At 40.5% G+C, this 24131-nt stretch overlaps 1 protein-coding gene across 2 annotated transcripts in view; it reads left to right on the plus strand.

Annotated features, from left to right (window-relative positions):
• The window catches only part of RIMS1 (regulating synaptic membrane exocytosis 1), an 831266-nt gene that overhangs the window by 274915 nt on the left and 532220 nt on the right, over positions 1-24131 (plus strand). The gene's annotated exons all lie outside the window — the stretch shown is intronic.

Consider the following 24131-nt stretch of genomic DNA (forward strand, 5'->3'; position numbering starts at 1 on the left):
CACGGATGAAGCATTGAAAATGATGCTCCAAAGTCTAAAAATGACTTTGACAAGTCACTGAAAAGGCTAATAATCAAAGCCTTTCCTCTATTTAAATCAATATTTTTATGAGTGAAATAGTTCCTTTACCACTTCATCATTTTAACATATTTAAAAATGAGTTATGTACATTTGTGTAATAGTAATGTACTTTATATATAAACAGGAGCCTAATGATCTACTGTATAATGCATTAAGCTCAATTGACAAGAAAATTAAGAGCAAGAGATAGATTATTACTGGGAATGCATGTAATCAGTATTCTCTTTGCTGACATCTGCAAGCTATAGCAGGATTAAAATGCAATGTATTTTTAGAAATTATGTGACCTAGATGCAAACAAAGTTTACTCATTTACAGTATTTGTGCCTTGTGTGTGTATATGTATGTATGTGTGTGTGTGTGTGTATGTATGTATACAGTATATTTTTATATATATATATATATATATATATATATATATATATATATATATATATATATATATATATATATATATATATACATACACAATCACTGGCCACGTTATTAGGTACACACCTTGCTAATATCAGGTTGGACCCCCTTTTGCCTTCAGAACTGCCTTAAAGGGATACTAAACCCAATTTTTTTCCTTTCATGATTCAGATAGAGCATGCAATTTTAAGCAACTTTCTAATTTACTCCTATTATCAATTTTTCTTCATTAGTTTGCTTTCTTTATTTAAAAACCAGGAATGTAAAGGTTAGGAGCCGACCCATTTTAGGATCAGCACCATGGATAGCACTTGCTTGTTGGTGGCTGACATTTAGCCACCAATAAACAAGCATAACCCAGGTTCTGAACCAAAAATGGGCCGGCACATATGCTTTACATTCCTGCTTTTTAAATAAAGATAGCAAGAGAATGAAGACAATTTGATAATAGGAGTAAATTAGAAAGTTGCTTAAAAGTGCATGCTCTATCTATATAATTAAAGAAAACATGTTGGAAACATTCCTCAGAGATTTTGGTCCATATTGACAAGATAGCATCACGCAGTTGCTGTCGATTTGTAGGCTGCACATCTATGATGCAAATCTCCCGTTCCACCACATCCCAAAGGTGCTCTATTGGATTGAGATCTGGTTACTGAAGGCCATTTGAGTACAGTGAACTCATTGTCATGTTCAAGAAATCAGTTTGAGATGATTTGAGCTTTGTGACATGGTGCATTATTCTGCTGGAATTAGCCATCAGAAGATGGGTACACTGTAGTCATAAAGGGATCGACATGGTCAGCAACAATACTTAAGTAGGCCATGGCATTTAAATGATGCTCAATTGGTACTAAGGGGCTCAAAGTGTGGCAAGAAAATATCCCCCACACCATTACACCACTACCACCAACCTGAACCTGAACCGTTGATACAAGGCAGGATGGATCCATGCTTTCATGTTGTTTACACCAAATTCTGACCATACCATCTGAATGTTACATCTGAAATCAAGACTCATCAGACCAGGCAATGTTTTTTCAATCTCCTATTGTCCAATTTTGGTGAGCCTGTGTGAATTGTAGCCTCAGTTTCCTGTTCTTAGCTGACAGGAGTGGCACCCGGTGTGGTCTTCTGCTGCTGTAGCCCATTGGCTTCAAAGTCCGAAGTGTTGTGCATTCAGAGATGGTATTCTGCATACCTTGGTTGTAACAAGTAGTTTTCTCTTGTAAAGGTGTATCCTGTCCATGGATTCATCCATTACTTGTGGGATATTCTCCTTCCCAACAGGAAGCTGCAAGAGGACACCCACAGCAGAGCTGTCTATATAGCTCCTCCCCTAACTTCCACCCCCAGTCATTCTCTTGCAGCTCTCGACAAGAAAGGAAGTATCAAGAGAGATGTGGTGACTTAGTGTAGTTTTTTACCTTCAATCAAAAGTTTGTTATTTTTAAATGGTACCGGCGTTGTACTGTTTTTACTCTCAGGCAGAAATTGGAAGAAGAATTCTGCCTGGAGGTTTGATGATCTTAGCGGTTTGTAACTAAGGTCCATTGCTGTTCTCACACATAACTGAAGAGTATGGAAAGAAAACTTCAGTTGGGGGGACGGTCTGCAGATTGCCTGCTTTGAGGTATGTTCAGTATATTTTTTTCTAGAGAGATGATAAGGTCTAGAAAATGCTGACAGTGCCTGGTATATTCATGGTAAGCCTTATACAGTGATTTAACAACAACTGGGATCATGCTTGCAAAAAAGGATAATATTCATGTTAATACTTATATTATTTAGTGTAAAAACGTTTGCATGATTTATAAAAATAAAAACGTTTTTTCTCTGAGGGTGATACATTTTTATTTGGGGCCTAGTTTTCCACATGGCTTGTTAGATTACTCCTAGGAGTACTTTTTTAAGGCCCTCTGACTTTGAGTGCATGGTAGGAGGGGCCTATTTTCGTTTTCAGTCTTAGACATCCAGCTTCGCTTAAGGAGTCCTCTGGCTTATAGGACCTCTATAGAGGGTTTTGTTCCTGCAAAAATCGTTTTTAAGGGCAGGTAGGAGCCACAGCACAGCTGTGGCAGTGTGTTTGACTGTTTGTTAGCAGTTTTAATGTTTTTCTAATTCGTTTTTTGGGCCTGAGGGGTTAATCATCCATTTGCAAGTGGGTGCAATGCTGCTTTAGTCCCTTTTATACACTGTAAAAATTTCGTAGAGTTTACTACTTTTTATCACTGTTTTGCAGTTTATGTGGTAGTTTTTTTCTCTTAAAGGCACAGTACCGTTTTTTATTATTGCTTTTTTCACATTTATTAAAGTGTTTTCTAAGCTTGATGGTCTCATTAATAGTCTGTTAAACATGTCGGACATAGAGGAAACTCCTTGTTCATTATGTTTAGAAGCCATTGTGGAACCCCCTCTTAAAATGTGTACCAAATGCACTGACCTTTCTATAAGTTATAAAGATCATATTATGGCTTTTAAAGATTTATCACCTGAGGTTTCTGAGACTGACAAAAGGGAGGTTATGCCATCTAGCTCTCCCCATGTGTCAGAACCTATAACTCCCGCTCAAGGGACGCCAAGTACATTTAGCGCGTCCAATGCGTTTACCTTACAAGACATGGCGGCAGTTATGAATCATACCCTCACAGAGGTATTGTCCAAACTGCCAGGGTTACAAGGAAAGCGAGACAGCTCTGTGGCTAGAACAAATACAGAGCTCTCTGACGCTTTAGTAGCTATGTCTGATATACCCTCACAATGTGCAGAAGTTGAAGCAGGAGAGCTTCTATCTGTGGGTGACTTCTCTGATTCAGGGAAGGCGTTACTTCAGTCTGACTCTGAAATGACAGCATTTAAATTTAAGCTTGAACACCTCCGCGTGCTGCTCAGGGAGGTTTTAGCGACTCTGGATGACTGTGACACCATTGTAGTCCCAGAGAAATTGTGTAAAATGGACAAATACTTTGCAGTACCTGTTTACACTGACGTTTTTCCAATACCTAAGAGGTTTTCAGAAATTATTACTAAGGAATGGGATAGACCAGGTGTACCGTTCTCTCCCCCTCCTGCTTTTAAAAAGATGTTTCCTATAGATGCCGCTACATGGGACTTGTGGCAGACGGTACCTAAGGTGGAGGGAGCAGTCTCTACCCTAGCTAAGCGTACAACTATTCCTGTCGAGGACAGTTGTGCTTTCCTAGATCCTATGGATAAAAAATTAGAGGGTTTCCTTAAGAAAATCTTTATACAACAAGGTTTTATTCTCCAGCCTCTTGCATGCATTGCCCCAGTCACTGCTGCAGCGGCTTTCTGGTTCGAATTTCTGGAGGAGGCTCTACAGGTAGAGACCCCGTTGGATGATATCCTTGACAGGCTTAAAGCTCTTAAGTTAGCCAATTCATTTATTTCTGACACCATTTTTCATTTAATCAAGCTAACGGCTAAAAATTCAGGTTTTGCCATTCAGGCGCATAGGGCGCTATGGCTTAAATCCTGGTCGCTGATGTGACTTCAAAGTCTAAACTTCTCAATATCCCCTTCAAAGGGCAGACCCTATTTGGGCCTGGGCTGAAGGAGATAATTTCTGATATTGCTGGAGGAAAAGGCCACGCCCTTCCCCAGGATAGGTCCAACAAGTTAAGGGCCAAACAGACTAATTTTCGTTCCTTTCGAAACTTCAAGAGTGGCTCAGCTTCATCTTCCTCTTCTACAAAACAAGAGGGAAATTTTGCCCAGTCCAAGCCAGTCTGGAGACCTAATCAGGCTTGGCACAAGGGGAAACAGGCCAAAAGGCCTGCTGCTGCCTCTAAGACAGCATGAAGGAGTAGCCCCCGATCCAGGACCGGATCTAGTGGGGGGCAGACTTTCTCTCTTCGCCCAGGCTTGGGCAAGAGACGTCCAGGATCCCTGGGCTCTGGAGATTGTTTCCCAGGGATATCTTCTGGATTTCAAAGCTTCATCTCCAAAGGGGAGATTTCATCTCTCACAATTATCTGCAAACCAGATAAAGAGGGAGGCATACTTACATTGCGTTCAAGACCTGCTGGTTATGGGAGTCATCCACCCAGTTCCAAAGGAGGAACAGGGGCAGGGCTTCTATTCAAATCTGTTTATAGTTCCCAAGAAAGAGGGAACTTTCAGACCAATCTTGGATCTCAAGATCCTAAACAAATTTCTCAGGGTCCCATCCTTCAAGATGGAGACTATTCGAACCATCCTACATATGATCCAGGAGGGTCAATATATGACTACCGTGGATTTAAAGGATGCTTATCTACACTTTCCGATACAGGTTCGCCTTCCTAGACAGGCATTACCAGTTTGTGGCTCTTCCCTTTGGGTTAGCCACGGCACCAAGAATCTTTACGAAGGTTCTAGGGTCCCTTCTGGCGGTTCTAAGGCCACGGGGTATAGCAGTGGCCCCTTACCTAGACAACATCCTGATACAGTCAATTAAAACAAGAAATTTTTTGCGCTCTAATGCCAACCACAATAAATATTATAGATATTAAAAACTAATAAATATATATATATATATATATATATATATATATATATATATATATATATATATATATATATATATGATTAAAATGTATATATATATAAATAAATACACACACACAATCCCAGTGGAATCAGTCTATTGTCAAAAATTGTCCATATAGTCTCAAAATAGGGATAAAATGACTTGACCACAGTACCTTGTAATGGAGTAGATTGGTTTTAAAGGTTAAACTTTTGCAGCTGGTATTCTGCAAGTTTTTCCTTGGAATGCTGTTCCAGACAATTCCTCTGTGAAAAGGATTGAATTCCAATTGTTGTGCCTTTATAGTGCAGCCTTGTTCCAGCCAGCAATTCACCGGTCTTGACTCAGAAGTGATAACATAAAACAAAAAAGAAAAAACAGGCGCACAAGGCACGATTCAAGTGTAAAAGTTTTAATAACAAAGTAACACACGCACAGTAATAATTACACTTACTAGATTAAAAATAAAAATAAAAATAAAAGTATGCATATAAACACCACTCCTTGGGTCTGCAGCTCCTGTAACAGTGGCACAGATGGTCTTTCTCCTTACAGCTTTTGTCCAACAGCATCAGGTAAAGGTAATCCGGATCCTTAACCTGAGCGTGTGACCAGCTTCTGTACACAGGTTGTTCTGCTTCCCAGAAAAGATTGACAGTCTGCAGTGACTGGCCTGACGCGTTTCCCCCGACTTCGGCCGGGCTTTTTCAATTGTATTATATTGTAGCTATTTTAGGATTAATATTTATTTCTCCAACATAGGTGTGTCCGGTCCACGGCGTCATCCTTACTTGTGGGATATTCTCTTCCCCAACAGGAAATGGCAAAGAGCCCAGCAAAGCTGGTCACATGATCCCTCCTAGGCTCCGCCTACCCCAGTCATTCTCTTTGCCGTTGTACAGGCAACATCTCCACGGAGATGGCTTAGAGTTTTTTAGTGTTTAACTGTAGTTTTTATTATTCAATCAAGAGTTTGTTATTTTGAAATAGTGCTGGTATGTACTATTTACTCAGAAACAGAAAAGAGATGAAGATTTCTGTTTGTATGAGGAAAATGATTTTAGCAACCGTCACTAAAATCCATGGCTGTTCCACACAGGACTGTTGAGAGCAATTAACTTCAGTTGGGGGAACAATGAGCAGTCTCTTGCTGCTTGAGGTATGACACATTCTAACAAGACGATGTAATGCTGGAAGCTGTCATTTTCCCTCTGGGATCCGGTAAGCCATGTTTATTACGATTGTAAATAAGGGCTTCAAAAAGGGCTTATTAAGACTGTAGACTTTTTTTGGGCTAAATCGATTGATTATTAACACATATTTAGCCTTGAGGAATCATTTTATCTGGGTATTTTGATATAATAATATCGGCAGGCACTGTTTTAGTCACCTTATTCTTTAGGGGCTTTCCCAAAGCATAGGCAGAGCCTCATTTTCGCGCCGGTGTTGCGCACTTGTTTTTGAGAGGCATGGCATGCAGTCGCATGTGAGAGGAGCTCTGATACTTAGAAAAGACTTTCTGAAGGCGTCATTTGGTATCGTATTCCCCTTGGGGCTTGGTTGGGTCTCAGCAAAGCAGATACCAGGGACTGTAAAGGGGTTAAAGTTCAAAACGGCTCCGGTTCCGTTATTTTAAGGGTTAAAGCTTCCAAATTTGGTGTGCAATACTTTTAAGGCTTTAAGACACTGTGTTGAAAATTTGGTAAATTTTGAACAATTCCTTCATGTTTTTTCGCATTTGCAGTAATAAAGTGTGTTCAGTTTAAAATTTAAAGTGACAGTAACGGTTTTATTTTAAAACGTTTTTTGTACTTGTTATCAAGTTTATGCCTGTTTAACATGTCTGAACTACCAGATAGACTGTGTTCTGAATGTGGGGAAGCCAGAATTCCTATTCATTTAAATAAATGTGATTTATGTGACAATGACAATGATGCCCAAGATGATTCCTCAAGTGAGGGGAGTAAGCATGGTACTGCATCATTCCCTCCTTCGTCTACACGAGTCTTGCCCACTCAGGAGGCCCCTAGTACATCTAGCGCGCCAATACTCCTTACTATGCAACAATTAACGGCTGTAATGGATAATTCTGTCAAAAACATTTTAGCCAAAATGAACACTTATCAGCGTAAGCGCGACTGCTCTGTTTTAGATACTGAAGAGCATGACGACGCTGATATTAATATTTCTGAAGGGCCCCTAACTCAGTCTGATGGGGCCAGGGAGGTTTTGTCTGAGGGAGAAATTACTGATTCAGGGAACATTTCTCAACAAGCTGAACCTGATGTGATTGCATTTAAATTTAAGTTGGAACATCTCCGCATTCTGCTTAAGGAGGTATTATCCACTCTGGATGATTGTGACAAGTTGGTCATCCCAGAGAAACTATGTAAAATGGACAAGTTCCTAGAGGTGCCGGGGCTCCCAGAAGCTTTTCCTATACCCAAGCGGGTGGCGGACATTGTTAATAAAGAATGGGAAAGGCCCGGTATTCCTTTCGTCCCTCCCCCCATATTTAAAAAATTGTTTCCTATGGTCGACCCCAGAAAGGACTTATGGCAGACAGTCCCCAAGGTCGAGGGAGCGGTTTCCACTTTAAACAAACGCACCACTATACCCATAGAGGATAGTTGTGCTTTCAAAGATCCGATGGATAAAAAATTAGAAGGTTTGCTTAAAAAGATGTTTGTTCAGCAGGGTTACCTTCTACAACCAATTTCATGCATTGTCCCTGTCGCTACAGCCGCATGTTTCTGGTTCGATGAGCTGATAAAGGCGGTCGACAGTGATTCTCCTCCTTATGAGGAGATTAAGGACAGGATCAATGCTCTCAAATTGGCTAATTCTTTCACCCTAGACGCCACTTTGCAATTGGCTAGGTTAGCGGCTAAGAATTCTGGGTTTGCTATTGTGGCGCGCAGAGCGCTTTGGTTGAAATCTTGGTCGGCTGATGCGTCTTCCAAGAACAAGCTACTTAACATTCCTTTCAAGGGGAAAACGCTGTTTGGCCCTGACTTGAAAGAGATTATCTCGGATATCACTGGGGGTAAGGGCCACGCCCTTCCTCAGGATCGGCCTTTCAAGGCAAAAAATAAACCTAATTTTCGTCCCTTTCGTAGAAACGGACCAGCCCAAAGTGCTACGTCCTCTAAGCAAGAGGGTAATACTTCTCAAGCCAAGCCAGCTTGGAGACCAATGCAAGGCTGGAACAAGGGAAAGCAGGCCAAGAAACCTGCCACTGCTACCAAGACAGCATGAAATGTTGGCCCCCGATCCGGGACCGGATCTGGTGGGGGGCAGACTCTCTCTCTTCGCTCAGGCTTGGGCAAGAGATGTTCTGGATCCTTGGGCGCTAGAAATAGTCTCCCAAGGTTATCTTCTGGAATTCAAGGGGCTTCCCCCAAGGGGGAGGTTCCACAGGTCTCAGTTGTCTTCAGACCACATAAAAAGACAGGCATTCTTACATTGTGTAGAAGACCTGTTAAAAATGGGAGTGATTCATCCTGTTCCATTAAGAGAACAAGGGATGGGGTTCTACTCCAATCTGTTCATAGTTCCCAAAAAAGAGGGAACGTTCAGACCAATCTTAGATCTCAAGATCTTAAACAAGTTTCTCAAGGTTCCATCGTTCAAGATGGAAACCATTCGAACTATTCTTCCTTCCATCCAGGAAGGTCAATTCATGACCACGGTGGATTTAAAGGATGCGTATCTACATATTCCTATCCACAAGGAACATCATCGGTTCCTAAGGTTCGCATTCCTGGACAAGCATTACCAGTTCGTGGCGCTTCCTTTCGGATTAGCCACTGCTCCAAGGATTTTCACAAACCAAGGGGCATTGCTGTAGTACCTTATTTGGACGACATTCTGATTCAAGCGTCGTCCCTTCCTCAAGCAAAGGCTCACACGGACATAGTCCTGGCCTTTCTCAGATCTCACGGCTGGAAAGTGAACGTGGAAAAGAGTTCTCTATCTCCGTCAACGAGGGTTCCCTTCTTGGGAACAATAATAGACTCCTTAGAAATGAGGATATTTCTGACAGAGGCCAGAAAAACAAAGCTTCTAGACTCTTGTCGGATACTTCATTCCGTTCCTCTTCCTTCCATAGCTCAGTGCATGGAAGTGATCGGGTTGATGGTAGCGGCAATGGACATAGTTCCTTTTGCGCGCATTCATCTAAGACCATTACAACTGTGCATGCTCAGTCAGTGGAATGGGGATTATACAGACTTGTCTCCGAAGATACAAGTAAATCAGAGGACCAGAGACTCACTCCGTTGGTGGCTGTCCCTGGACAACCTGTCACAAGGGATGACATTCCGCAGACCAGAGTGGGTCATTGTCACGACCGACGCCAGTCTGATGGGCTGGGGCGCGGTCTGGGGATCCCTGAAAGCTCAGGGTCTTTGGTCTCGGGAAGAATCTCTTCTACCGATAAATATTCTGGAACTGAGAGCGATATTCAATGCTCTCAAGGCTTGGCCTCAGCTAGCGAGGGCCAAGTTCATACGGTTTCAATCAGACAACATGACAACTGTTGCGTACATCAACCATCAGGGGGGAACAAGGAGTTCCCTAGCGATGGAAGAAGTGACCAAAATCATTCTATGGGCGGAGTCTCACTCCTGCCACCTGTCCGCTATCCACATCCCAGGAGTGGAAAATTGGGAAGCGGATTTTCTGAGTCGTCAGACATTGCATCCGGGGGAGTGGGAACTCCATCCGGAAATCTTTGCCCAAGTCACTCAGCTGTGGGGCATTCCAGACATGGATCTGATGGCCTCTCGTCAGAACTTCAAAGTTCCTTGCTACGGGTCCAGATCCAGGGATCCCAAGGCGGCTCTAGTGGATGCACTAGTAGCACCTTGGACCTTCAAACTAGCTTATGTGTTCCCGCCGTTTCCTCTCATCCCCAGGCTGGTAGCCAGGATCAATCAGGAGAGGGCGTCGGTGATCTTGATAGCTCCTGCGTGGCCACGCAGGACTTGGTATGCAGATCTGGTGAATATGTCATCGGCTCCACCTTGGAAGCTACCTTTGAGACGAGACCTTCTTGTTCAGGGTCCGTTCGAACATCCGAACCTGGTTTCACTCCAGCTGACTGCTTGGAGATTGAACGCTTGATCTTATCGAAGCGAGGGTTCTCAGATTCTGTTATCGATACTCTTGTTCAGGCCAGAAAGCCTGTAACTAGAAAGATTTACCACAAAATTTGGAAAAAATATATCTGTTGGTGTGAATCTAAAGGATTCCCTTGGGACAAGGTTAAGATTCCTAAGATTCTATCCTTCCTTCAAGAAGGATTGGAAAAAGGATTATCTGCAAGTTCCCTGAAGGGACAGATTTCTGCCTTGTCTGTGTTACTTCACAAAAAGCTGGCAGCTGTGCCAGATGTTCAAGCCTTTGTTCAGGCTCTGGTTAGAATTAAGCCTGTTTACAAACCTTTGACTCCTCCTTGGAGTCTCAATTTAGTTCTTTCAGTTCTTCAGGGGGTTCCGTTTGAACCCTTACATTCCGTTGATATTAAGTTATTATCTTGGAAAGTTTTGTTTTTAGTTGCAATTTCTTCTGCTAGAAGAGTTTCAGAATTATCTGCTCTGCAGTGTTCTCCTCCTTATCTGGTGTTCCATGCAGATAAGGTGGTTTTACGTACTAAACCTGGTTTTCTTCCAAAAGTTGTTTCTAACAAAAACATTAACCAGGAGATTATCGTACCTTCTCTGTGTCCGAAACCAGTTTCAAAGAAGGAACGTTTGTTGCACAATTTGGATGTTGTTCGCGCTCTAAAATTCTATTTAGAAGCTACAAAGGATTTTAGACAAACATCTTCCTTGTTTGTTGTTTATTCCGGTAAAAGGAGAGGTCAAAAAGCAACTTCTACCTCTCTCTCTTTTTGGATTAAAAGCATCATCAGATTGGCTTACGAGACTGCCGGACGGCAGCCTCCCGAAAGAATCACAGCTCATTCCACTAGGGCTGTGGCTTCCACATGGGCCTTCAAGAACGAGGCTTCTGTTGATCAGATATGTAGGGCAGCGACTTGGTCTTCACTGCACACTTTTACCAAATTTTACAAGTTTGATACTTTTGCTTCTTCTGAGGCTATTTTTGGGAGAAAGGTTTTGCAAACCGTGGTGCCTTCCATTTAGGTGACCTGATTTGCTCCCTCCCTTCATCCGTGTCCTAAAGCTTTGGTATTGGTTCCCACAAGTAAGGATGACGCCGTGGACCGGACACACCTATGTTGGAGAAAACAGAATTTATGTTTACCTGATAAATTACTTTCTCCAACGGTGTGTCCGGTCCACGGCCCGCCCTGGTTTTTTTAATCAGGTCTGATAATTTATTTTCTTTAACTACAGTCACCACGGTACCATATGGTTTCTCCTATGCAAATATTCCTCCTTAACGTCGGTCGAATGACTGGGGTAGGCGGAGCCTAGGAGGGATCATGTGACCAGCTTTGCTGGGCTCTTTGCCATTTCCTGTTGGGGAAGAGAATATCCCACAAGTAAGGATGACGCCGTGGACCGGACACACCGTTGGAGAAAGTAATTTATCAGGTAAACATAAATTCTGTTTTTACAGGCAACTTTGTATTTATTTTAACCAGGTACAATAGCTATTAAATAGTTAATAACTATTTAATAGCTACCTAGTTAAAATAATTACAAAATTACCTGTAAAATAAATCCTAACCTAAGTTACAATTAAACCTAACAATACACTATCAATAAATAAATTAAATAAAATACCTACAATTATCTACAATTAAACCTAACACTACACTATTAATAAATTAATTAAATAAAATACCTACAAATAAATACAATGAAATAAACTAACTAAAGTACAAAAAATAAAAAAGAGCTAAGTTACAAAAAATAAAAAAATATTTACAAACATTAGAAAAATATTACAACAATTTTAAACTAATTACACCTACTCTAAGCCCCCTAATAAAATAACAAAGACCCCCCCAAAAAAAATGCCCTACCCTATTCTAAAATTAAAAAAAAAAATCTCTTTTACCTTACCAGCCCTGAAAAGGGCCCTTTGCGGGGCATGCCCCAAAGAATTCAGCTCTTTTGCCTGTAAAAAAAGAACATACAATACCCCCCCCCAACATTACAACCCACCACCCACATACCCCTAATCTAACCCAAACCCCCCTTAAATAAACCTAACACTAAGCCCCTGAAGATCTCCCTACCTTATATTCACCACACCGGGTATAAGCGATCCGTCCAGGCTCCGATGTCTTGATCCAAGCCCAAGCGGGGGGCTGAAGATGTCCATGATCCGGCTGAAGTCTTGATCCAAGAGGGCGCTGAAGAGGTCCATCATCGGGATGAAGTCTTTTATCAAGCGGGATCTTCAATCTTCTTTCTTCCGGATCCATGTAGTTCATCCCGCCAACGCGGAACATCCATCTTCACCGACAACTTCCCGATGAATGACGGTTCCTTTAAGGGACGTCATCCAAGATGGCATCCCTCGAATTCCGATTGGCTGATAGGATTCTATCAGCCAATCGGAATTAAGGTAGGAAAATTCTGATTGGCTGATGGAATCAGCCAATCAGATTCAAGTTCAATGCGATTGGCTGATCCAATCATCCAATCAGATTGATCTTGCATTCTATTGGCTGATAGAAACCTTAATTCCGATTGGCTGATAGAATCCTATCAGCCAATCGGAATTCGATGGACGCCATCTTGGATGACGTCATTTAAAGGAACCGTCATTCGGCGAGTAGGTGTCAGTAGAAGAGGATGGATCCGCGTCGGCTGCAAGAAGATGGCTCCGGAAGAAAGAAGATTGAAGATGCCGCTTGATAGAAGTCTTCATCCGGATGATGGACCTCTTCAGCGCCCGCTTGGATCAAGACTTATGCCCGATGATGGAATTCTTCAGCCGCCGCTTGGATCAAGACTTCAGCTGGATCATGGACATCTTCAGCCCCGCTTGGGCTTGGATGAAGACTTCGGACCCTCTTCTGGAGCGATCGGTGAACCTGGTGAGGTGAAGATAAGGTAAGGAGATCTTCAGGGGCTTAGTGTTAGGTTTATTTAAGGGGGGTTTGGGTTAGATTAGGGGTATGTGGGTGATGGGTTATAATGTTGGGGGGGGTATTTCTTTGGGGCATGACCCGCAAAGGGCCCTTTTCAGGGCTGGTAAGGTAAAAGAGCTTTTCTATTTTAATTTTAGAATAGGGTAGGGCATTTTTTTATTTTGGGGGTCTTTGTTATTTTATTAGGGGGCTTAGAGTAGGTGTAATTAGTTTAAAATTGTTGTAATATTTTTCTAATGTTTGTAAATATTTTTTTATTTTTTGTAACTTAGTTCTTTTTTATTTTTTGTACTTTAGTTAGTTTATTTCATTGTATTTATTTGTAGGTATTTTATTTAATTAATTTATTGATAGTGTAGTGTTAGGTTTAATTGTAGATAATTGTAGGTATTGTATTTAATTTATTTATTGATAGTGTAGTGTTATGTTTAATTGTAACTTAGGTTAGGATTTATTTTACAGGTAATTTTGTAATTATTTTAACTAGGTAACTATTAAAAAGTTATTAACTATTTAATAGCTATTGTACCTGGTTAAAATAATTACAAAGTTGCCTGTAAAATAAATGTTAATCCTAAAATAGCTACAATATAATTATAATTTATATTGTAGCTATATTAGGGTTTATTTTACAGGTAAGTATTTAGCTTTAAATAGGAATAATTTATTTAGTAAGAGTTAATTTATTTAGTTAGATTTAAATTATATTTAACTTAGGGGGGTGTTAGTGTTAGGGTTAGACTTAGCTTTAGGGGTTAATACATTTATTATAGTAGCGGTGCGGTCCGTTCAGCAGATTAGGGGTTAATTATTGTAGGTAGGTGGAGGTGACGTTGGGGGCGGCAGATTAGGGGTTAATAAATATAATATAGGGGTCGGCTGTGTTAGGGGCAGCAGATTAAGGGTACATAGGTATAATATAGGTTGCGGCGGTGTACGGAGCGGCAGATTAGGGGTTAAAAAAATATGCAAGTGTCAGCGATAGCGGGGGCGGCAGATTAGGGGTTAATAAATATTATGTAGGTTTCGGCGGTGTTAGGGGCAGTAGATTAGGGGTACATAGGGATAACGTAGGTGGCGGCGGTGTACGGAGCGGCAGATTAGTGGTTAAAAAAATTTAGACAAACAATACCAGGCTGCTACAGGCAGGGAGTTCCGGCACAATCCATATGCAGAGGCGGATCCAGGCAGCTAACAGGTAACAGGGGTGTTAAACACATGTTTAAATAAAAGTTATATTTTTTAACTATTGGATTGCCCTGCTACTCCTTTGCCTCAGTGCTGCTGTATATGCTTGTTAAAAAAATTTAATAGAGTGGCGGCGATGTGGGGGGGCCTCGGTTTAGGGGTACATAGGTAGTTTATGGGTGTTAGTGTACTTTAGAGCACAGTAGTTAAGAGCTTTATAAACCGGCGTTAGCCCAGAAAGCTCTTAACTACTGACTTTTTTCTGCGGCTGGAGTTTTGTCGTTAGATTTCTAACGCTCACTTCAGCCACGACTCTAAATACCGGCGTTAGGAAGATCCCATTGAAAAGATAGGATACGCAAATGACGTAGCGGGATCTGCGGTATGGAAAAGTCGCGGCTGCAAAGTGAGCATTAGACCCTTTTCTGACTGACTCTAAATACCAGCGGGCAGTAAAAACCAGCGTTAGGAGCCTCTAACGCTGGTTTTGACGGCTACCGCCAAACTCTAAATCTAGGCCTTGCATTCCATAGATATTAAGCTTTTATCTTGGAAAGTTCTGTTTTTAGTAGCTATCTCCTCAGCTCGAAGAGTTTTGGCGTTATCTGCTTTACAATGTGATAACCCTTATCTGATTTTCCATGCAGATAAGGTAGTGTTACTTACCAAACCTGGGTTTCTTCCTAAGGTGGTATCTAATAAGAATATCAATCAGGAGATTGTTGTTCCTTCACTATGTCCTAATCCTTCTTCAAAGAAGGAACGTCTATTACACAATCTTGATGTGGTTCGTGCTTTAAAGTTTTATTTACAAGCTACGAAGGATTTTCGTTAAACATCTGCTTTGTTTGTGGTCTACTCTGGACAGAGGAGAGGCCAAAAGGCTTCGGCAACTTCTCTTTCTTTTTGGCTGAGAAGCATAATCCGTTAAGCTTATGAGACTGCTGGCCAGCAGCCTCCTGAAAGAATTACAGCTCATTCCACTAGAGCAGTAGCTTCCACATGGGCTTTTAAACATGAGGCCTCTGTTGAACAGATTTGTAAGGCGGCGACTTGGTCTTCGCTTCATACCTTTTCTAAATTCTATAAATTTGATACTTTTGCTTCTTCAGAGGCTATTTTTGGGAGAAAGATCTTACAGGCAGTGGTGCCTTCCGTTTAAGTTCCTGCCTTGTCCCTTCCTTCATCCGTGTCCTAAAGCTTTGGTATTGGTATCCCACAAGTAATGGATGAATCTGTGGACTGGATACACCTTTACAAGAGAAAACAAAATTTATGCTTACCTGATAAATTTATTTCTCTTGTGGTGTATCCAGTCCGCGGCTCGCCCTATTATTTTAAGGCAGGTGTTTTTTATTTTTAAACTACAGTCACCACTGCACCCTATAGTTTCTCCTTTTTTCTTGCTTGTCTTCGGTCGAATACTGGGGGTGGAAGTTAGGGGAGGAGCTATATAGACAGCTCTGCTGTGGGTGTCCTCTTGCAGCTTCCTGTTGGGAAGGAGAATATCCCACAAGTAATGGATGAATCCGTGGACTGGATACACCACAAGAGAAATAAATTTATCAGGTAAGCATAAATTTTGTTATTTGAGTTACTGTTGCCTTTCTATCACTTCGAACCAGTCTGCCCATTCTCCTCTGACCTCTGACATCAACAAGGCTTTGTGGTCCACACAACGGCCGCTCACTGGATATTTTCTCTTTTTCGGACCATTCTCTGTAAACCCTAGAGATAGTTGTGCATGAAAATCCCAGTAGATCAGCAGTTTTTCCAATACTCAGACCAGCCCGTCTGGCACCAACAAACATTCCACTTTCAAAGTCACTTAAATGCCCTTTCTTCCCGATTCTGATGCTTGGTTTGAACTTCAGTAAGTCATCTTCACCACATCTAGATGCCTAAATGCATTGGGTTGCTGCCATGTGATTGGCTGATTAGCAATTTGTGTTACCAAGCAATTGTACAGGTGTACCTAATAAAGTGGCCGGTGAGTGTATATAAATGTATGTGTGTATGTATGTATATATTTATATCTATGTATGTATATATATATATATATATATATATATGTATGTATGCGTGTGTGTATATATATATATATATATATATATATATATATATATATATATATATATATATATGTATTTAATTGTATTATTTTTTTAAATAATACCTGGTATCCTGTAATGCACAAATGTTTTTGGAATTTAGAAGCCAGTAATATTATGTAGACAGCCAGTTACAGCAGCCAAACAATGGTTGGTTGTATATATATAAATAATTTGTAGAATAACGCCAAGAGTTTCAAAAAAATATATACTGGATGAGTGTTTTGCTTTTTTTTTAGCTGACAAAATCTATGATTTCTATAATTTTAGAAGCTCTGGAAAACTAGCTTTAGGCATTTATTAAGTCCTTAGTCATACACTATCATAGTAATCACCTGAATTCTTACTAGACTTAACAACTGTCAACATATTTACCCAATGCATATATAAAAATCTAATAACACATAATCACCTAACTTAAATATAATCAATAAATGAGACACTCATCCTTTATAGACACAAGCATAGGCTTCTGCTTGAACAATTTAAGCAGGGTACAGGTGGAGTTTTGATATCAGCATAATATGCCCTTAAAAGGACAGTAAAGTCAAAATTAAACTTCATGATTAAGATAGAGCATGCAATTCTGAACAACTTTCCAATTTACTTCTGTTATCAAATTTGCTTTGTTCTTTGTATCTTTTATTGAAGGGTAAAACTAGGTAGACTCATAAGATCTCATGAGTGTGCACGTGTCTTTAGTACTCTATGGGGCTTATCTGTCAAGCTCTGTATGGAGCTTGAAGCCCCGTGTTTCTGGCGAGCCTTCAGGTTTGCCAGAAACTCCAGTTATGAAGCAGCGGTCTAAAGACTCCATAACCTGTCCGCCTGCTCTGACGAGGCGGACAGACATCACAGCAATTCAACCCGATCGAATACGATCGGGTTGATTAACACCCCCCTGCTAGTGGCCGATTGGCTGCAAATGTGCAGGGGGCGGCGTCGCACCAGCAGTTCACAAGAGCTGCTGGTGCAATGCTGAATGCGGAGAGCGTATTGTTCTCCGCATTCAGAAATGTCTGTTGGACCTGATCCGCTGATCGGATCATGTCGCACAGACACATAATAAATAGGCCCCTATGGCAGCAGTGTTTTGCTACAGTATTTATAGCTTTGTTATACAATGTTGCAAAACTCTGCTGCCATAGAGCCAAGAGAACAAAGCAAATTTGATAACAGAAGTAAATTGGAAAGTTGTTTAGAATTGCATGCTCTGGCCTCTATTTATCAAGCTGTCTACTTTCCTGCATTCGCCGGCCCCAATACGCTCGCCTTATCTCGCCTAACATCGCCGCTGCGGACCTGAATACGTTCGCCAAATTTATCAAGAAAGCTGTCAAAAAGCCATGCACCAAGTACGGGGCAATGAGCAGCGGACTGTTGTTAATTAATTTTATTATTTTAGGGGGCTTTTTTATTTTATTTTATTAGGGGGCTTAGATTAGGTGTAATTAGTTTAAACTTTCTGTAATTTAGAGGGGTTTTTTTGTACTTTAGTTAATTTTAGATATTTTAATTTAATTGTAGGTAATTGTATTTAATTAATTTAATTTATTTAATTGTAGTATAGTGTTAGGTGTAATTGTAACTTAGGTTAGGATTTATTTTACATGTAAATTTGTAGTTATTTTAACTAGGTAGCTATTAAATAGTTAATAACTATTTAATAGCTATTGTACCTAGTTAAAATAAATACAAAGTTGCCTGTAAAATAAAAATAAACCCTAAAATAGCTACAATGTAATTATTAGTTATATTGTAGCTATCTTAGGGTTTATTTTATAGGTAAGTATTTAGTTTTAACTAGGATTAATTTATTTAATTATAGGAATATTTATTTAGATTAATTTAAATAATATTTTAGTTAGGGGGGTGTTAGGGTTAGACTTAGGTTTAGGGGTTAATTCATTTAATATAGTGGCGGCGGTGTAGGGGGTAGATTAGGGGTTAATCAATGTAATGTAGGTGGCGGCAGTGTAGTGGGGGCAGGATAGGGGTTAATAAATGTAATGTAGGTGGCCGCAGGCTCCAGGAGCGGTGGTTTAGGGGTTAAACAATTATTTTATTTACAGCGGGTTCAGGATCGGCAGGATAGGGGTTTAGGGGTTAATAACTTTATGTAGGTGGCGGCGGTATAGGGGGCGGCAGATTAGGGGTTAATAGGTATAATATAGGTGGCGGCGGGGTCCGGGAGCGGCGGTTTAGGGGTTAATACATTTATTATAGTTGCGGCGGGGTCCGGGAGCGGCGGTTTAGGGGTTAATATGTATAATGTAGGTGGCGGGGCAGCGGTTTAGGGGTTAAATAGTATAAAGTAGGTGGCGGTGATGTAGGGGGAGCAGATAAGGGGTGTTTAGACTCGGGGTACATGTTAGGGTGTTAGGTGCAGACACTTCCCGTAGAAATCAATGGCATATCGGGCAGCAGCGAACATGAGCTCTCGCTGCTGTCAGACTCCCATTGATTCCTATAGGATCCGCCGCCTCCAGGGCGGCGGATTGAAAACCAGGTACGCTGGGAAGGAATAGGGGTGAGCGTACCTGGTTGTTCTTTGATAACTTCCACAAGTAGTCAGTTTGTGCCGAACTTGCGTTCGGAACATCTGGAGTGACGTAACCATCGATCCGTGTCGGTCTGAGTCCGGCGGATCGTATGTTACATCACTAGATTCTACTTTTGCCGGTCTCTAGGGCTTGATAACTATGGCGAATCAGCCTCGCCACAAATACGCTGTGGAATTCCAGCGTATTTGCGGTTGACGGCTTGATAAATAGAGGCCTTAATCTTAATCATAAAATTTTATTTTGACTTTACTGTCCCTTTAAGCAATTTGTAATTTTATCGCCTACTACAATAAGCAATATCCTTCCGTTTATATTTGGAGACCACCACTGTGCACTAGGTGCAGTCTTTTCATCCTAATATCAAGTATGTATGTGGGTATAACATTTTTAATTAACATGAGAAAACTTGAATGCCGAGATGGAACAGAGCCTCAGGTACAAATCCCCAAATCCAGAATTCCAAAATTCAGAATTATTCCGGAATCTAGACCTTTTTCATTAATATTTTTTAAATAACATTATTAATAGTTACCATTTTTTTCTCACCAGTAAGTTGCAATTTTCTCTGACTGCGTCTTTGGTTTGTTTTTTGTGTTCTAAGATGCAAATGATAGTCTATATTGATTTTTTTTTAAAAAAAGCTGTTACCTTTTTTTTTTTATGAAATGCCAATAGAGTGTGATGATTGAGTGATACCCTCGCCCCTAAATTATTATTATTATTATTATCAGGTATTTGTAGAGCGCCAACAAATTCCACAGCGCTGAAAATGAAAATGAGTTTCACCATCTCTAAATTAAACCTACTTAACAGAATGGGGTAGATTTATCATAGTGCATATGCTGTCGGCATTTATAATTGCACCAGCAGTTCTTGTGAACTGCTTGTGCAATGCCGCCCCATGCAGATTTGCGACCAATCGGCCGCTAGTAGGGGGTGTCAATCAACCCGATTGTATTCGATCAGGTTAATTTCCTGCTTGCGGCCTCAGAGCAGGCGGACAAGTTATGGAGCAGCAGTCTTTAGACCACTGCTTCATAACTTATGTTTCCGGTGAGCCTGAAGGCTCGCGCAGAGACAGGGGCATCAAGCTCCATACGAAGCTTGATAAATCGGCCCCAATGTCTGCATTTACCATCTAAATGATAGGTGAACTGAGACATTTTGGTAGATTTATTTAGTTCTGGGAATAGGATTTGGATTAAAAAATATAAAAAAATGGAAATAAAACAATATATTGAAATGTCCAACAAATATGAGCTTTCAGACTGAGGTGTATGCGCAGTCACTCCACTTCATTCCTACAAGTACCATTGGCGTATTCTAGAATTCGAGCATAGAAAAGGGGTGCCACATAGCGTAATCTTGTAACTCTTAAATCGAAGACCAGAAAATAAGAATGTAACTCTGATTTGTTGCCACAGAAATGAAACCGTACAAAGCAAGCAGGCTGACATTTCAGTGGTGAGCTCACTGAATCTCCTGCTTCAGACACTCTGCTTCTGGAATACTGTTTCTGTAACACCTCCGGCAAAAGCTTTCATCTAACTCTTACTCATACATCATTTCAAAATCTGTAAGAGAGACTACCATAGACAAGGAGCCAAGCGTAAAAGCATATAATAAAATAAAAGGTATTATTAAACAACCCCCTTTTCTATGCTTGCCAGCTGCAACTCTTTAATGAGACTTCCAAGGAAAATTGTGTATGGCTTGAGTTGATTCCAAGGTGTCAATTTATTATTGTTCGGAGGCATGCCTGAGGAAACAGTCTATCTGAGAAACGCGTCGCACTGTTTCTCCACTAGCCATAACTTATTTTGGCACTGAGATGAGTGGTAAACTTTTATATACTTTTTAATAAATATGTTTTTAATTTTACCTACTCTGAGTGCTGTGTATGGTCTATTGCTACGCTACGTTTAGGGTGAGAACCCCTCACACCAGTATCCTGCCTTGTCTCTTGGATCAGCCAGCTGGATTGCTGTAGAAATCCAGCCTGTCTCTATAGGCATAACTGATTGCCTTCTATACATGTGAGTACCTTCTGTATATCACTTGTTACAAGTGCTCTTGAATCGCCATTGATCTGCACCATTGGCACCTCTATCTATTGCTTTTTTCTACACATTGACATTTTACTGTGGGGGGTGGGGTAGCCCTATTGGAAGTGTGCTTACATGGCATAGACAGTGCGCTCAATGAAACGAAAATGAGTTTCACTGTAGGCACACTTTAAATATTTGCTATGGGGACCTAAGTTTTACTACACCTACACTAACTAGCTTAGGCAATGTTGTCTTGGCAGCTGATAGCTTTGCTGTTCCCAATGTCTATTGCTTGACCTTGTTCTTATGAACTACCATCTTTGAAATTTTAAGGATGGAAGCAACCTGACGCTCACTGTAACCTTTCTTTTTTTCACTCAAAACTTTTCTTTTCAAGTATGTTGGCATGGTCAATAGTTATTTTTGTTTTTATTCCAATTACTTTTGAAGTACAACTAGCACTGTTTTTGCCATCCAGCTGGTCCTTTTACAAGAGGATGACCACAGCAGTGGTATATATAAAATGTAATAAATGCTCTAAATTACAATATTTTTATTTGGGATTTGGAAGAAATGTCAGTAGTTTATAGAATAAAACAAAAATGTTCATTTTTTTTCTAGCTTGTATCTATAAATCATAAAACTAGAGAAACTGATAATTTTGGGGTAGCTTGTCACATGGATTGTAGTAGTAGCAGAGATTTGTTTTGGTTAGGATGAAAAGCAGGGGAGAGATGGTAAGCCTCTCTGAATAGGTGGGTTTTCAAAGAGCGTCTGAAGCTACACAAAGCTGGAAACAGTCTGATGGAGCGAGGTAGAGAGTTACAGAGGACAGTAGCAGTGTGTGTGAAGTCTTGGAGGTGAGAGAGGGACGCAGAGATAATAGGAGTGGAGAGACATAGGTCAGAGGTTGATTGAAAAGGACGTGTCAGAGAGTATTTGGATACGAGGGAATGGATTATTATCTTTGTAAGCAGGGGTCGAATTCTGGAAATGTTGCGTAGGTGTACACAACAGGATTTCAAGTGTGACCCCAAGATAGCGGACCTGGGGTGAGGTGTTGAGAATAGAGTCTCCATCTGTCAGAAAATTGTCAGATGTCGGATGTCTCGAAGAGGGGAGGAATAAGAAGCAGTTCAGTTTTAGACAGATTGACTTTAGTTTAGTAAAGAGGGAGAGGTATCAGGAGAGGAAAGATATATATATATATATATTTGTTTATACAATGGATGCACTCCAAAACCAATGTCATCTACAGCTTTAACCTTGGGGAAGGGGAGGCTCTTCTCATAAAAGTCACATTAAAGTTGTTTGCAGTGATATAAAAATTTTTAATGTATACAATATATATATATATATATATATATATATATATATATATATATACACACATCACTAATGCATCTTAAAAGGTAAAACTAATATATGAGATAGACTCATTACATGCAAAGCAAGATAGTTCAAGCCGTGATTTGTCATAATTGTGATGATTATGGCTTACAGCTCATGAAAACCCCAAATTCACAATCTCAGAAAATTAGAATATTATGAGCAGGTGCAATATTCTAGGCTCAAAGTGTCCCACTCTAATCAGCTAATTAAGCCACAACACCTGCAAAGCCTTTAAATGGTCTCTCAGTCTGGTTCAGTAGGAATCACAATCATGGGAAAGACTGCTGACCTGACAGTTGTGCAGAAAACCATCATTGACACCCTCCATAAGGAGGGAAAGCCTCAAAAGGTAATTGCAAAAGAAGTTGGATGTTCCCAAAGTGCTGTATCAAAACAGATTAATAGAAAGTTATGTGGAAGGGAAAAGTGTGGAAGAAAAAGGTGCACAAGCAGCAGGGATGACCGCAGCCTGGAGAGGATTGTCAGGAAAAGGCCATTGAAAAGTGTTGGGGACTTTCACAAGAGCCACCACACACAGACGGATCCTGGACATGGGCTTCAAATGTCGTATTCCTCTTGTCAAGCCACTCCTGAACAACAAACAACGTCAGAAGCGTCTTACCTGGGCTAAAGAAAAACAGACCTGGTCTGTTGTTCAGTGATCCAAAGTCCTCTTTTCTGATGAGAGCAAAGTTTGCATCTCATTTGCAAACCAAGGACCCAGAGTATGGAGGAAGAATGGAGAGGCACACACTGCAAGATGCTTGAAATCCAGTGTGAAGTTTCCACAGTCTGTGTTGATTTGGGGAGCCATGTCATCTGCTGGTGTTGGTCCACTGTGCTTCATTAAGTCCATGGTCAACGCAGCCGTCTACCAGGAGATTTTGGAGCACTTCATGCTTCCTTCCGCAGATGAGCTCTATGGGGATGCTGACTTCATTTTCCAGCAGAACTTGGCACCTGCCCACACTGCCAAAAGCACCAAAACCTGGTTCAATGACCGTGGGATTACTGTGCTTGATTGGCCAGCAAACTCACCTGACCTGAACCCCATAGACAATCTATGGGGCATTGCCAAGAGAAAGATGAGAGACATGAGACCGAACAATGCAGAAGAGCTGAAGGCCGCTATTGAAGTATCCTGGTCTTCCATAAAACCTCAGCAGTGCCACAGGCTGATAGCTTCCATGCCACGCCGCATTGAGGCAGTAATTGCTGCAAAAGGGGCCCAAACCAAGTACTGAGTACATACAGTATGCATGCTTATACTTTTCAGAGGTCCGATATTGTTCTATGTACAATCCTTGTTTTATTGATTGCATGTAATATTCTAATTTTCTGAGATTGTGGATTTGGGGTTTTCATGAGCTGTAAGCCATAATCATCACAATTATTACAAATCACGGCTTGAACTATCTTGCTTTGCATGTAATGAGTCTATCTCATATATTAGTTTTACCTTTTAAGTTGCATTAGTGAAATAAATTAACTTTTGCACAATATTCTAATTTTTCGAGTTTCACCTGTGTGTATGTATATATATATATATATATATATATATATATATATATATATATATATATATATATATATATATATACACAGAAAGAGAAATATAATATAATGTGTGTATACTATATATAAATATATATACAAGGCTTTTTTTTGGAGTACCACCACCTCTGCCATCTTATAACTGGTAATATTTGTAATTATAATATAAAG

This window comes from Bombina bombina, chromosome 4, assembly GCF_027579735.1.
Source record: "Bombina bombina isolate aBomBom1 chromosome 4, aBomBom1.pri, whole genome shotgun sequence".
NCBI lineage: Eukaryota > Metazoa > Chordata > Amphibia > Anura > Bombinatoridae > Bombina > Bombina bombina.